Source organism: Gallus gallus, chromosome 1 (genome assembly GCF_016699485.2).
Source record: "Gallus gallus isolate bGalGal1 chromosome 1, bGalGal1.mat.broiler.GRCg7b, whole genome shotgun sequence".
Classification (NCBI taxonomy): Eukaryota; Metazoa; Chordata; class Aves; order Galliformes; family Phasianidae; genus Gallus; species Gallus gallus.
The window spans coordinates 129,189,697-129,204,255 of record NC_052532.1 but is presented as its reverse complement, the minus strand read 5'-3'; the positions used below and the strand labels follow the sequence as shown (position 1 = coordinate 129,204,255).

The 14,559-nt window shown below is 41.6% G+C and overlaps 1 protein-coding gene across 6 annotated transcripts in view; it reads right to left on the bottom strand.

The window, feature by feature from the left end:
- The window catches only part of P2RY8 (purinergic receptor P2Y8), a 50,483-nt gene that overhangs the window by 19,556 nt on the left and 16,368 nt on the right, over positions 1-14,559 (bottom strand). The window contains exons 1-2 of one of the 6 annotated variants that reach the window (XM_015277698.4): positions 7,553-9,281; positions 5,404-5,626 (exon numbers count right to left, since the gene is read on the bottom strand). The exons of 1 other annotated variant lie outside the window; for it this stretch is intronic. The gene's annotated coding sequence lies outside the window, so the exon portion shown is untranslated. Of the gene's footprint in view, positions 1-5,403; positions 5,627-7,552; positions 9,282-14,559 lie in introns of those variants that run through there. 4 more of the 6 variants (XM_025149905.3, XM_015277697.4, NM_001008679.2 and 1 more) reach the window with 4 other exon arrangements.

Below are 14,559 nucleotides of genomic sequence, written 5' to 3'. Positions count from 1 at the left end.
CATTTTAGAATAAGACTCCGAACAGCAAGCAAGTTAGACAAGAGGAAACATCTTAGTCCCTGAGAAAGCTGCAACTTTCAACACTCTGCTGGAGATTCCCAGGAGATCCAGCCATATCATCACATTACAGTCAAACTACCCCCTGGAGCAAGATGTTTGCAACAGTCTAATTTCAGAAAAAAAACTGAAAGATCAAAAACAGAAAATACGGTACTGTCCACATTCCTCAAATAGGGAGTTCTACATTCTCAGTTGGGATGTGGGAAATATGAATATATTTTTCTCTTCAGAGAGGTAACATTTGGATCTATATCACCCATGAAACAGCAAGATTTTCTTAGTCACTTCATATAAAACATATAAATTGGGACATCTCCATTTAAGCACTAAGCAAAATACTACACTTTCATTCTCAACTATTTACATTATAACTCAGTTGCACCATGCAAAGTGGAACAAATTCAGTTTCAGAGTTATGTTGTAGAAAGATAACTATAGCATGGTGGCTAATCTATGCAAAAATGTTTGGTTCCAATCAGATTAGGTAAATGTCTTTAGTTTGTAGAGAGTACTCTCAGCATCAACGGGATTAAAATGTACATGGCATCACCATCTTTCTTCTAGCTGTAGGATTTACTAGGATTTACTCTGGTAAGTCCTCAGCAAGTGCTTAGACTATTTATAGCATGTTGGGTTCTCAAAATGATACAGCTTGAGAAGTAATCTTCCCCCTCCACAGCTGTGGATCACTTCAGACTTTCCAAACTAAGCAAGATCTCCGTCTTGAGTTTTAGCACTTGCAGTGAAAACAACAGAGGATTTAGGCTTCTACAGGCTTTTTTTTTTTTTTTTTTTTTTTTTTCCCCAGTGTTAGTATTAAGACTACATTTTGGTAATTCAGCTTGTGAGGAACCCTTTTCTGTTTTACTGTGAGATTGGAGCAAATGCCAACAAGTTGTTCAGGCAAATGACTGCAGAGGCCTGACTATTGTGCTTTCAACATGAGCCACAAATGCTCATCTCTACCTTCTGAGATTGTGCTTCCTCTGCAGCAGCACGTCCTTAGCTTGTGCAGCTAGTTTACCTCTTGATGATCATGATATTGCAAACCAGTCCCACACTGGATGGATTGCCGGCATTGTCTACTGAAAGCCTTAGCAGCATTCAATTAAATGTACTTGCCTTTCCTACTTTTGAAGAAGTCCAAATGCCTTTTTTCTAGATCAAAGTTCATGACAAATATTCCATACTGTAATCCCACTCAGTAAGCTAATGAATCCTCCAAGATGTTAGTAGGTCCTCAGAAGTTAACTTTTCTATTGTGAAACTGATCATTGCACTGATTATTTAAATAACTGAAATCATCAGCTCTGCTGTGACCTGAAATTTAGGGGAGGGGAAGGTATCTCTTATGAACATGTCTTTTCCTTTGTTGTCAAGAAATGCTCATATGGCTCAGGCAGGTTACTACTCTAACAGACAGATGGATAAACTACTGAAGAGCCTGGGAGCCTGAACCTTGTCAGCAGGTTCCCCTGACTGCATTGTAGTGTAATGATTCAAGTAGAGAAAACTTGGAAATCAACAAGCTGAAGAGAGGCAATCAGCTCAGGCACCAAGAAATTTAACAATTCAGCTGAATGGAGAATGGACAAGTTTAAGCCTGTCTGTTTCCATTAGGTTGGTATTGGAACCAGTGCCTTCCCAAAAATATTCCAAAGCAAATGACCAGAGTGCTTTAGACTGTTCTTCTCCCTATTCAATGATTGACAACTAGGCCCTATGTTACGTGCACTGTTGAACCTCTTGTTCTGAATGCCAAATAAATAATTTATTTGTGGGTATTTCTGGAGCCTGCAATGTTGATGCAAAGTGCTTCAAAAAGAACTGTAAAGTTTTTCTCTTCAGCTTTTTTTCTATTATGAAAACCCAGGTGTCTTTGAATACACATTAGAAAATGAGGAACTCTGAATTGGTGGCTTTTTCTGAAAGCTAAACTCCTTGAAGGCAGATAAAAAAAAAAAAAAAAATCATGTTCTATGAGATGAGAATCACAAAGATTAAGGTACCAATGAAAATTTGATATGAGAAAAAACTTCTTCGTAGTAAGGGTAACAGAACACTGGAGCAGGCTGCCCAGAGAGGTTGTGGGGTCTTCTCTGAAGACATTCAAGACCCACCTACACACGTTCCTGTGTGACCTTATCTAGGTATTCCTGCTAATGCAGGGGTATTGGACTATGTGATCTTTCGAGGTCCCTTCCAATCCCTGACATTCTGTGATTCTGTGATTTACTTGTCTCAGAATGGGATCTGAAATAGTAAGATGACAAAGAACAGTATGAACTCAGCACTCAGTCGGATGTAGTTCACACATAGAACAGACTACACGAAAACTTGGAAAAAAACCTTAGTGAGTTTCCTAGAATATTCTCTCATCCTTAGGAAGATTACTTGAACATCTAAGCCTTCAACCTATTTGTGAATACTTTTTTTTAAAGATTATCTATTTCCTTTTATTTCTGGGAAATGATTATTATTTGTTATAGTCTTTTAAGATAACTGACAGAAAAGAAACACTTCCTTCACTTTCTAAATGACACACTAGCGGTTATGGTCAGGAAACAGCCCCAGGTTGCCTATCACGTCTCACCATGGAAATTGTTATCTGAGCAAGAGATTGCTTCAACCATGAAATGGCTGTGTACTGTCTGTATTTCATGTAAAAGATGCATAATAAAAAATATATTGACATGACTGCGCAGGGAAAGATGAAAGCACCATGTAGAAGCGTCTAAACACAGGGTAAATTATCCATGAGGGATTGGTCATAGTCTGATCTCTACTCTTTAGACTGGGGTTATCCAGTGACTACTGAATGCGAAACAGTATCTTTAAAAACAACAGACCAGCTATTTTGTCTTCTAGCTGAACTATATTTCAGGCTTCTGCTCCTCTTTTGTCCAATGACCACTGCTTCCTCTTTCATCAAGGTTGCAACCTCAACCGGTCAAGTGCAAATCAGCCCCAAGTGTGGTAGTTGGTATACTTTCAAGGAAGGAAATGGTCAAGGTTTTTAATACTTTCCAAAGAGAGCATTGAATGTGTACCATCTTTATCCTAGGAAAGTGCCCTAGAAGAGGAATTACATGTACTTGAAAAGAAAGCACTTGTATTTATAAGAAAACGCAATCTTAAATATGGACTTTAAGAATGCTCCTTTCTGGCACTAGACTAACTGTCTCAGTCCTGTCAAAACCCCATAAGTGCAAATGGATATCTACTCTATACTTGCCTTTAAGTATCCTAAGTACTGCTATTTTATGTTATGAGACGTGACTATTAGGGATTGTAGTCAGTGACCATGTCAGAATTGTCCTCACTTGGGCTGAAGGTGTAGTAAAGTTCCATCTCAGCTTAATTTCAGGTATTTTTATGCATCCATTTACTTTCAGCATCACCCAAGACTTTCAAGCAGAATCATTGAAAGAATCTGATTTCCCAGGACATCACTCAAGCATCAAAATCACAAGGTTATTCCCATTTTTTCCTGCAGTTCTACTTCTAGTCAGCATGTGTGCTTCAGCAGCAAGCATGTAAGGGCTTTTACATGCTATAGACTCCCTCTAAATGAGTAACTGATTCATTTTTTGCGTGATGAAGTGATCTTCTGTTCTATCTATACTTATATGATTAAGGACTGTACCATCTTCCATATACTCAAAGAAGTTGTTACTACACGGAGTCTAAGTCAATATTACTAAATTAAACTGTCAAAACTTGGGCTCAGGCCATGAAATTCACTTCCTTGCGTGATTACAAACTGATAGATTAAAGGGCTGAGCCATCACCAACCTCTTGAACTTTAACAAGAGCAAGTGCCAGACTCTGCATCGGGGACCAGGTAACCCTGGCTATATGTATGGACTGGGGGAATAGAGGCTGGAGGAGGTCAGGGAGCTGATGGCAAGCTGACAGCAGCAGTGTGCCCTGGCAGCCCAAAGGGCCAACTGTGCTGTGGGCTGCATCAGGCCCAGCACTGACACCATGCGAGGGGTGGGGATGTCCCACTCCCACTGTGCTGAGCACTGGGTGCAGGTTTGGGGACCACAGTATGAGAATATAGACATAAAACTATTAGAGAGTGTCAAAAGCAGAGCTATGAAGATGGTGAAGGGTCCGGACAGCAAGATATATGAGAGCAGCTGAGGTCTCTCGGTGTGCTCAGTGCTCAGCAGAGGAGCTGAGGGGAGGCCTAATGGCGGCTGCAGCTCCTCACAGGGAGCGGAGGGGCAGCGCTGAGCTCTGCTCTGTGTGACAGTGACAGGGCCCGAGGGAACGGCATGGAGCTGTCAGGAGAGGGGCAGCTGGGGGTGAGGGAAAGGGGCTGCACCACAGGGCGGTGGGCATAGAACAGGATGCACAGGGCTGTGGGCACGGCCCCGAGTGCTGGAGTTCAGGGAGTGTCTGGACGCTGCTCCCAGGCACAGGGTTTGTTTTTTAGGTGGTCCTGTGTGCAGCCAGGAATTGGACTTGATGATTCCTGTGGGCATCTTCCACCTTGGGATATTTTATGCTTCTATGATTATAATTTAGTCACAATTTTGACTCACAGAAATTAACTCTCTCTATCATAGGAGTTATCATAGACGAAAGATCATTCTGGAAAAAGGAGTTTGGATGCAGCCATCCTGTTTCGGAGGCTGGGAACAGTTGTTGTTACAGACGTGTCAGATTGGCTGAGGAACAAAGTTTGGTTCCAGCAAATGGTAGGATTACTGAAGAAGTCGAGTGAAAATGTCTTTTCTGTCTAGACCACTAGAGGGTGCGGGCAAACCTACTTTGCTTTGGAGATTTATTTTTAGGTTTCCGTGGCATGGATGTTTCACTTATTTTTCTCCAGAGTGTTTGAAGAAATATCCTCAACAGCCTACTTACATGTAACATATAACCCAGAGTGAGAATTTCCTCCTCCCCATTAGGTGCTGTCGGGATACATCCATCCTCAATTCTGGATTGCTAGCTTTCCTCCTGTTTTTTTTTTTTTTTTTTTTTTTTTTGCCTTTCCCTCAGCATTTCTATTCCTGTTTGTCCACGATCTCCTATCCTACCTCTTGCTCCATACTCCAGGAGGATTTCCCTTTGCTCCCCACACAGCCAACTGTCACAAAGAGAAGTAATAAAAGCACAAAAGGCTCCTTTTCCCAACCTTCAGCTGCTGAATCATTGTAGCACAGAAATGGGGTCCACTTAGTGCACCCGAGATTCTGGGATAACAGGATTTCACTTGGGCACAGTTTAGAGAATCTCAACAACTAACCCTATCTTTGAGAACATATGGTGAAAAAAAAAACCCAACAAAACAGTCTTTACAAGGTAATTCCTTTCTTTGTGCTTACTCACCTGCTCACAGCAGAAAGTTGTGTTCCTGAATATTCCCTTATTGCCTCAGAAATTGCCTTATATAGCTAGACTCTGCATGTAACATCCTGTCAAAGAATATGCAACACTTTTCATCTTAAGTGTTGATCAGACTTACAGGCAGCTCCCTAAGGAATTTGTCTCGCCATGGTCACTGCTGATGTTTCCGTGCTATAGCAGATCAAATTTCCTCTCTGAGTAAGAGCTGTAGAAAGGACCAAAGGAAAACCTTTTAAAAATCAGATGTTAGTAAAAAATGTTTAAAGATGCCAATTAGTGGCAAGCACTAATGATACTGCCTCTTGTAAAACACAATTCATTAGCTGTATAGGTACCTGTGCTTGACTGCTAGAGATACACAATATGCACATCTGAAGAAGGGAAAATAAGAGGGCACATACTTTTTGGTAACTTTATATTTTCTTTTCTTACTGAGTGAGGTGCAGTGTGAATCAGGTGCACCTAGCTACTTCATCTTGACCGTATTGGTGCATAACGTCTCTTGTTATTTCAAGACCTAACAAGGACCTACAAGAGCAAGGACATGACCTTAAAATTATTTCAGTTCATCAGCCATTGAGCATGAATTCTTCACGCAGTAGTGTAAAAATATGAGGAAAACATACCACTCCTCATGAAAAAAGCTTAGAGATGTTTGCACCAGCCTGGAGAACTCTTGGTTCCTCATCAGTCTCTGATTCTCTGAGAGAATCTCTCCTTTATGTTTTCAGTGATGGTTAGTATCCATTTTAAAAGAGGAGCTGCTACATGAAGTGTATGCAAGCGCTCTCCCTCACTCTCCGTGTTCTTAGCCTTAGACACTCAATGTACTTATTTTTCAGTGCAACACTGAGAAATAAGACTAGCAATGGAAAATTTCAGTCAGAACTGAAGGCCTCTTATGAAAATTGTATGAAGAGCGACCAGATCAAATTGACATTACCAAATTCCATGTGTTAAGCCTGTGGGATATTTCTCAATGATTAGCAACTAAAAGTAGACCAAAAAACCCCCCAAAAAAACAACAACAAAAAAAAACCTGGGCAGCCTGGTCTAGTATTAAATGCGGAGGTTGGTGGCCCTGCCTGTGGCGGGGGGGAGGAGGGGGCGACTGGAGCTTCATGATCCTTGAAGTCCCTTCCAAACCAAGCCATTCTATGATTCCATGATTTTATGGCTACCTGTTCTAAACTCATCTAGCAATCATGACCCCAGTGGTTCATTTAAAAGTCCTTCTCAGGTTTGCTGTATGCAAATAGTAATCCCAAGCAGAACACCAACTTTTCTTTCCAATTTCAATCAGAATATAAAAATCTGTCTGTAAGAGAAAATGAGCCCAAAACATAGTCCCAACAATATTTACTTATAAAATTAACTAATTTTATCTGGAACATTTTGAGGTACAAATGAAGTGTGTCCTATTTCTACAAAATCTTTTTTTTTTTTTTTTTTCAGAGAAAAGATCAATTTTGAAGATTATTAAATACTCTGAAAAAGTAAGAGTGGAGTCAGAAAATATGTCTGATATCAAAAATGTCAGTTGTCCATTTGGAGGCTTTGAAAGCATTAGTTGTCAGTGGTAAAGCACCTTGGACTTCTTCAAAACCAGTTTTAACATGGAAACTATGTAAATATGACGTAGAATTGTAAGGCTACAGCAGATGTGCAGAACACTAGTGCATCACTTAAACACCTTGATAAGTGGTCCCGGTGTCTCTTCACTTTCAAGCAGGACACAAAGTGACCACACAGTAACCTCTTGAGGCTAGCTTGTGGCGTGCTGGGTTTTTTCCCTCTGGCTGCTCAATGAGAAGCCAGAAGATAATGGAGGTGACCACATTTACCATACAAAAGTAAACACATGCTGTTTATTTTCCATCCTGTTATGGCACTACATAAAATTTATGCCTGCTTCTGACAGACAGCTGAGGACTACGCTCTATTCCCATGCAAAAGATGCTGAAGCTCAAGTAGAATGCTGAGAGCAAACATTTAAAAGCATCTAAGCTGACCCCCTGTTTTCTGCACTTACACAGCCATTAGAGCAAAATTATCTGCACAGGCAGATGCATCAGAGTGGAACTCAAACCCACAGTGCAAAAGGGGAATAAAACATTTTCAGTAAATGTACCTGGAGAGATGCTAAAATCTGAAGGCAGAAGCAGCAGGTAAGCTGCTGTCTGGTGACAGGCAGTTCCTATGTTCAGTTCGTTGTCCTCCCGCAAAGCTGCTGTGTGTTTTCACTCAAGCTACGCCTACACAGTAACTGTGAAATGTGACCATGGGAAGGGTAGGCATACCTTAGCCAGCTTTCATCTAGCAATGTGCAGTATTAGTAGTGATGTGTTTCAGTATAGATCATAGATTACAAGTATTTACCAGCTAAGGTCATGCACAACTGTAAGGAACCTCAAACTGCTTAGCAGTGATACTCAGATACAACTAGGCTGATGAAAATACTTCTTCCCATGCTGTAGCCTCTTCCCTAGCAGCATGATGATATCCTGCTGTGTCTAAACTAACCTACAGCTGTTTGCAATGGAAGAACTGGGATTCTTGATCAGATCATATGTGCTGGTAAAACCAGGACGCAAGTCTGGTGTCACCTGGGGTTGGGTTCATTCAAGTTCAGTGACAAAATGTCTCTGCTTCACAGAATATTTTAGGGGTAAATTTCATTACAGAGGTTGAAGGGTGCTGACGATTTAGAAATGAAGTCCAAAATTTGATGGAACTTATGTTTCTGAAGCAAACAAATACTTTCGGGAGCTATAGCGGTTGGATTCTCTCAACCATTACGCATCAAATCCAAAAATTGTTTATACCAGACACCGAATACAGTCAAGGAGCTAATATCCAAACATTAAAACTGATTACAAGCAAAAAGAACTATTTAAAAAAAGCAAATGCCAAAGAACTGAATCTCCAGTATATTACTTAACTCGGTGATCTTCTCAGCATGTCACTTTCTTCAGTGACCCAGTGACAGCAGTCATTTACAATAACTGCCTTCCACAGTCTATTTCATGTTTGTGTCTAAACTATTAAAAAAATAACCTTCACGCAAATGGTCTCTTCCCATCTATTAAGAGGCAACAAATGCAGTATGCAAGAGTGCACTCTGTTACGAGACTTCCTTCTGGTGCCACTCTGTCTGAGCGAAGTTTTTGTGCATCAGAAGACTCTGATAAAGCTACATCTTCTTATGATATGCTTCCACAGTCACTTCTGTGTGTATGTTCAGTTGCTGCAAACCTCAGGAACAGTCTCGGGATGACTGTAGTATGTGACGCTGCAATAGCTAAAGATAGTTATCAGGTAAAGTTTTACAAATCAACCGAGTCCAAACTGATTTATTTTTTTTCTAACAGCATGTAGCAGCTCACTCTTCCTCCTTTTAAAAAAGCACTGAAGAAACATTAAGATTTTTACTGCCTTCTGTACTAAAGCAAACTGTACACCTGATAACCCCTTATTCTGATCACATTTGCAGAGAGAACTCCTTAAAACTGGCGGCAAGAGTCTTCTTTCTCTTTTACTGCAGCATTTGCTCTAATCACTCTGACTTCTGACAAATAGTAGCCTAACTTCTTCACTGTTGTTGCTATTATTAACCTACACAGTATTTACTTTATTACTAATGCTCACAGTCATCAGGGACAAAGACACACATGCACTTCTTAGATGCGAGGAACTTTGTTCTCCCTTTGGATGTAAATAATAGGAGGGTGAGAAAATCTGCCTTGTCTGAATTTAACTCTACTAAAAATCAGTTTTGAAAAAAGCAATCAAGGAATGAAAAGCTGGAGTCCTTACCTGATCTGAGATGTACAGTGCACATTGAAAGCCTCTTAAATGTCAGAGAAGAATTAGAAATAGTTGAAAGTTTGCATTCATCCAACCACAGGGCTCAGGAAATGACCTCCGTATTTTGTAACAATTAACTCCTTCCTCACTGTCTTCACTTTTTCAAGTACAGCAAAAAATCAATCCTACCCTCCACTGCAGTTTGGTAACGAGTGCCATGCTTTACACTTGATTTCTGTTTCACACTGAGAATATGCAGGTGTCTAGAGATGTCTCTGAGCACCTCCATGGAAGAGAGAATTTACAGCATCTTCTGCATAACTGTAACAAAGTACGTTTTACGGTTGTGTGAAGCTTATGTGATGAGGTGTAGAAATGACTAAGTAATGGCTTAAGAAGCTGACTCTCAGTTTTAGAAGAAGCTTAGAGCAATATTCTCAGCATGATTTGCGCTGTGCCACCCAGCAGAGCAAGACAAAAACCAAAAAACAAAAACCAGAAAATGCTGCTATTTAGAGAGCAGTGTCAATTGCAGTCTGGACATGATTTGGTGTATATATAGTCTGAGATACTTCTATTCATGCAGGGTCTCTAGGTGAAAGTTGGGCATATCGGAACACCAGAAGTTAGGTCTTCTGTACGTAAAAACCTTCTGCTCCATGAGCCCTATTCCCTTGGCTGGATGTACCTGTTCAGGTGGAAGACATTTCTAAGTTGGAACATTACATATAACCATTGGCCTGGAAGCTAGTAAGGGCGAGCCCCTCCAGGACCCCTCACTGTCATTGGGGCACTCCCCTGCTGAAGATGAGGTGGCACTTGGGATCTCTGCTTGCAGGTCTGGGTGGCAATCAGGACCCTAAAATGTATTCCCCTCACCTGAAGGCTGCAGCCCAAGGAAGAAGACACTTCCAACAATATGGATGGTAACACAGAACACAGACCTGAAGTCTTCTCCTTTTCTTAGGATTTAGAAAGCAAGTCCTGGACACACGTGCATGTATGCCCTTTCCTCAGCTCTGAAGTCTCCTCACCTAGGCACGTGTAGGTTTTGTTTGAAAACACTACGGGGGAGAGAAGTGTCATTCCCTGCATTTGGGTTGTTGGTAGGGGAAGAGAGAATAGAAATGTCATCAGCACGCACTTTTGCATGGCAGTTTCATAGCTAAAGCACTCAGACAGATTGGTTCAGGTTTTTTTTTTTTCTTTGAGAAGAGCTAAATCTGTGTTCTGTACACCCCGCAGGGTAATACCTGAGCCTGCAAAGTGCAGCATTTCCTGTAGTGGGAAGGATGAGGCTTTCTCCCTCTCTTGCATCAGATGCTCACACCTTTGTGCTTGCACAAGGAGGAGGGGCTAATGAGAGGGTTGCTGAGGATGAAACACAGATTTGAACGTTGCTCCAAGGATAAATAATGTCCTGCATAAAACATGTCTAACGCTCACAGAAATAACAGGGATGGATCTAGTCCATTCTTCTCACTAAAGCTGAACAGATCAAACAGACTTGAAGTATCAGCGAGACTGCTCCAGAGATTTTCCATGGGAGGTGCATTGTATGAATGACATCAATCACTTCAGTAACAAGGATCAGAGCTAATCCTTGTCCAGCTCTTGATGAGTGGTGGGTTTCAAGAAATGGGTTTCTTCTGTGTGTGTGTTGGACAGGGTTGAGGTTCCTCTAGTCAGGCAGACACTGTGGGGGTTTCTCCCCCAGAGAACAGTTATCCAAGGCAGGAGTGGGATTGTGTCACCAGGCCCTGGGCACTCACACTCTGGGTATCTACATCAGACCAAGCCATCTGAGGCATCATATAGGCAATGGTGAGAAACAGGAATGTATAGGATTCTTTATCTGAGAGTTTTAATAGTGAGTAAGAGTTCCTTTTGATATATATTTACATTTGCATAATTTGTATTGAAATTGTTTTCTAAAATAAACAAATAAAATCCTTCACAAGCATTATCTCCAGTAGTAACAACTCATGGTGCTTGCTCTCATGAGGCACCAAGGAGTGCGATCTGCCCTCAGTGTTAATTCTTTTGCAGCTTGCCCCAGAGATGATGGGGATAGTCATGGTTTTCATTGTAAGCAGGTGATTCCTCAAGCTAGGGCTATTTATTATATTGCTTCATATGCAGAAGCATCTGAGATTTTTATATTAAATGTGGATGCAGAACAGACTCAAGTTCCTCTTGCCTTGACTCCTCCACTTTCACATACAAAAACTGAATTTACTTAGTCCATGTCAGCTGCCAGATCCACTTCTCATCATAGGCCTGCAGGTAAACAGGAAGGAGTTTCAGTCTCACAACCTCAAAGTATGCAAAAATATTGAATCAGGCATCCTAAAAATTAATTAAATCTGGTTTGTTTCCTCAGTTGCTTTTTTTTTTTTTTTTTTTTTATCTTCTTTCATTTTAAACATAGCAGGTGAGAAATAGAGCTCCATTTGTACTTTTTGATCCCTAAAGATGCGAAGTATTTCAGATTTTACAACTCTCATTCACTGCAATCTTTAAAAGAATCTTTCCCCTCTACAAATGCTAAAGGATACTTTCAGAAAAAAAAAAAAAAATCAGCATATACTTCTGGTAAAAAAAAAATATGAAATACAGTGATCCTATAGTATTAAATGTTATAATGAGTGTTACTATTATTATTACTATAATTACTATTATTATTGTTTCACAATAGGCTATTTGAGAGAACCCATTTGTCCACGTTCATATTTCCTGAGTAAGCAATTAGTTGCTCTGAAATCGTTACTCTGAAAATCACATCTTTCAAAATGACTATGAGTGATGCTGTAGATTTTTATAGATCATTTTTCTTTGGGCGAATTTTCAGCCCTCTGCAAGCCCATAGTCACCTTACTGAGCTAAGTAAGGTCAAGAGTTCATCTTGCAGGCCTGCCCTGGAGCCGTCTCGGTTTATGAATATTTGCGTTCCTTCCACTGTTGGTATGAATCTACACTTTGACTATATTCTCCTGGGAGACAGGGGTGTGATTTTTGTTCCTGGAAGACATTTAAGATGACTTTGTTAATGATTACTATTATTTTTTTAATGATGTTAGAAAGCTTCTAATTATACTGACATTGCAGTGGACTTCCTCTAGCGTGAATCTGCACCAGCCTTGAGGGTGACCTGAATGTGCCTCTGGCTCTGGTGCCCACACGAAGAATATGTGAAAGGGGATTTGATTTGTTCAAGGCACTGAGGGCTCCCCGGCCTCAAGGCGTAACAAAATCTTACACAAAAATAGAGCAGAAAGAAATCTTAGCGAGCTATACTAAGGCTAAAGGTGTTTATGTATTCCCAGAGCAACAAATGTGCGGTCTTTTGTGTCCCCCTGACAGACCCAGCCTGGCAGTCAATATGAAGAGACGGAAACCTGACAACTGGAGCATGTAGCAGGATGCTAGCTGTGATATCAACAAATATGAGAAAGACAAACTCACAATGCACTCTTCCTGGAGGCCTAGCTCTAGAAACCTATGGCATAGTTGCCATCACTAAGACCTAGTGGGGTGATTCCCACAGCTGGAGTGTGGCTATTGACAGCTGCAAGCTGTTCAGGGAGCTAGACAACAAAACTCCCTGGGAAACCGCCCTCAAGGACAAGGAAGGGAGCAGGGTTGGCAAATGTTTAAGTGAACTTTCCTTAGGGAACAAGAGCTCTACATACCCAGGAAGTCAGGAAAGGAAGACAAGAGGCTGGCACGGCTGCACTGCAATCCGCTGGTCAAACTGGAGAACAAGAAGAAAATGCACGGGGAGTGGAAACAGGGACAAGTAACCTGAGAGGAGTATAGAGATGCTCCTGGCCTGAAACTGGACTTGGCAAAGGGTGCAAAGAATAAAAAGGAGGGCTTCTACAAGTATATAAAGCAGAAAAGGAAAATCCAGGAGGGCATACCCTGCCTCAAGTAAATAATACAGGCAATCTGGTAACAATGGACAAGGAGAAGGGGTATGTACTGGAACAAAAGCTGTTTAATATCTTCATCAATGACATTGATAGTGGGATTGAGTGCGCCCTCAGCAAGTTTGTGAATGACTCCAAGCTTCATGGTGTGGTCAACATGCCTGGGGGACAGGATGCCATCCAGAGGGACATAGTCCAGTTCCATTTGTGCCTTGGCTTTCCTGATCCCGCCCCTACACAGCATAGCAACTGTCCTCTTTGAGGGGCTGTTCAACCTGGAGAAAAGAAGGCTCCAGGGAGACCTGATAGTGGCCTTTCAGTATCTAAAGGGGACTATGAGAAAGAAGGGGACAGACTCTTTAGCAGGGTCTGTTATGATAGGACAAGCAGAAATGGTTCCAAATTGGAAGAGGGGAGATTTAGACTGGATATAAGAAAGAAGTTGTTTACAATAAAGGTGGTGAGTCAGTGGAACAGGTTGTTCAGAGAGGTTGTGGGTGGCCTATTCCTGATGACATTTAAGGTCAGGCTGGACAAGGCTCTGAGCAACATGATCTAGCTGTGGATGTCCCTGTTCATTGCAGGGGAGTTGGATTAGATGACCTTTTAGGGTCCCTTCCAACTCAAACAATTCTAGAATTCTATGATTCTATGATTCTACATGTATTAGGAGGCAAAGAGAGGGTTCAGGTGGGATGTGCATGTGTGGGAGCAGGTCTGTAAGCACAGCAGTATGGGAGCGTGAACAGGGTGGTGGAGGATGAGCTACCTGGAGGAGGAAGTCCTGTGCACTGGGAATGAGACAATGGGAAGGTAAATCTGTACAGAAAGAAGGAGCTGGGAGGGATGGAGAAGTGACAGAAGGTGGCAAGAGTGAGTGAGGCTGACAGAAGAAGTCCCAGAACTGTATGGGAACAGCAAAGAGAACAGAAAGGATGAAAGAGGATCTGTGATGTCCTTTCTGTATCACAGAGAGGAAGGAAAGGAAGGAGAACAATGTTTTTGGTAAACTTTTACTTCTTTGTCATCCACCACCAGAAGGTCTGGGCAAGCTGCCAGAACTTGGACACTTTGTCTGTACTAGTTAGGCAAGATTGCCATAGCATTAAGTGTTCTGTTGCGAGGTAAGTTCTTCAAGGAGATGCAGGGTTGGTAGGTGACCCCAGTCAAGAGAAAGGAGGCATCTCCTCCATCCTTGTGTCTCCATGCTCCCTAGCACCCACCCACCTCCAGAGGTCATAATTGAGGCATGATGACTTTCAGTGAGAAAGGCAGAATACATTCGTTCAGCCTTTATCTTCCAAGTGACTTTTTTTGCCCATGCTATTGAGCTGGCTGTGCTATGGTGTCCTTACACATCTAATGGAACTCCAGATCTCAGCTATGACTGGCACCATTT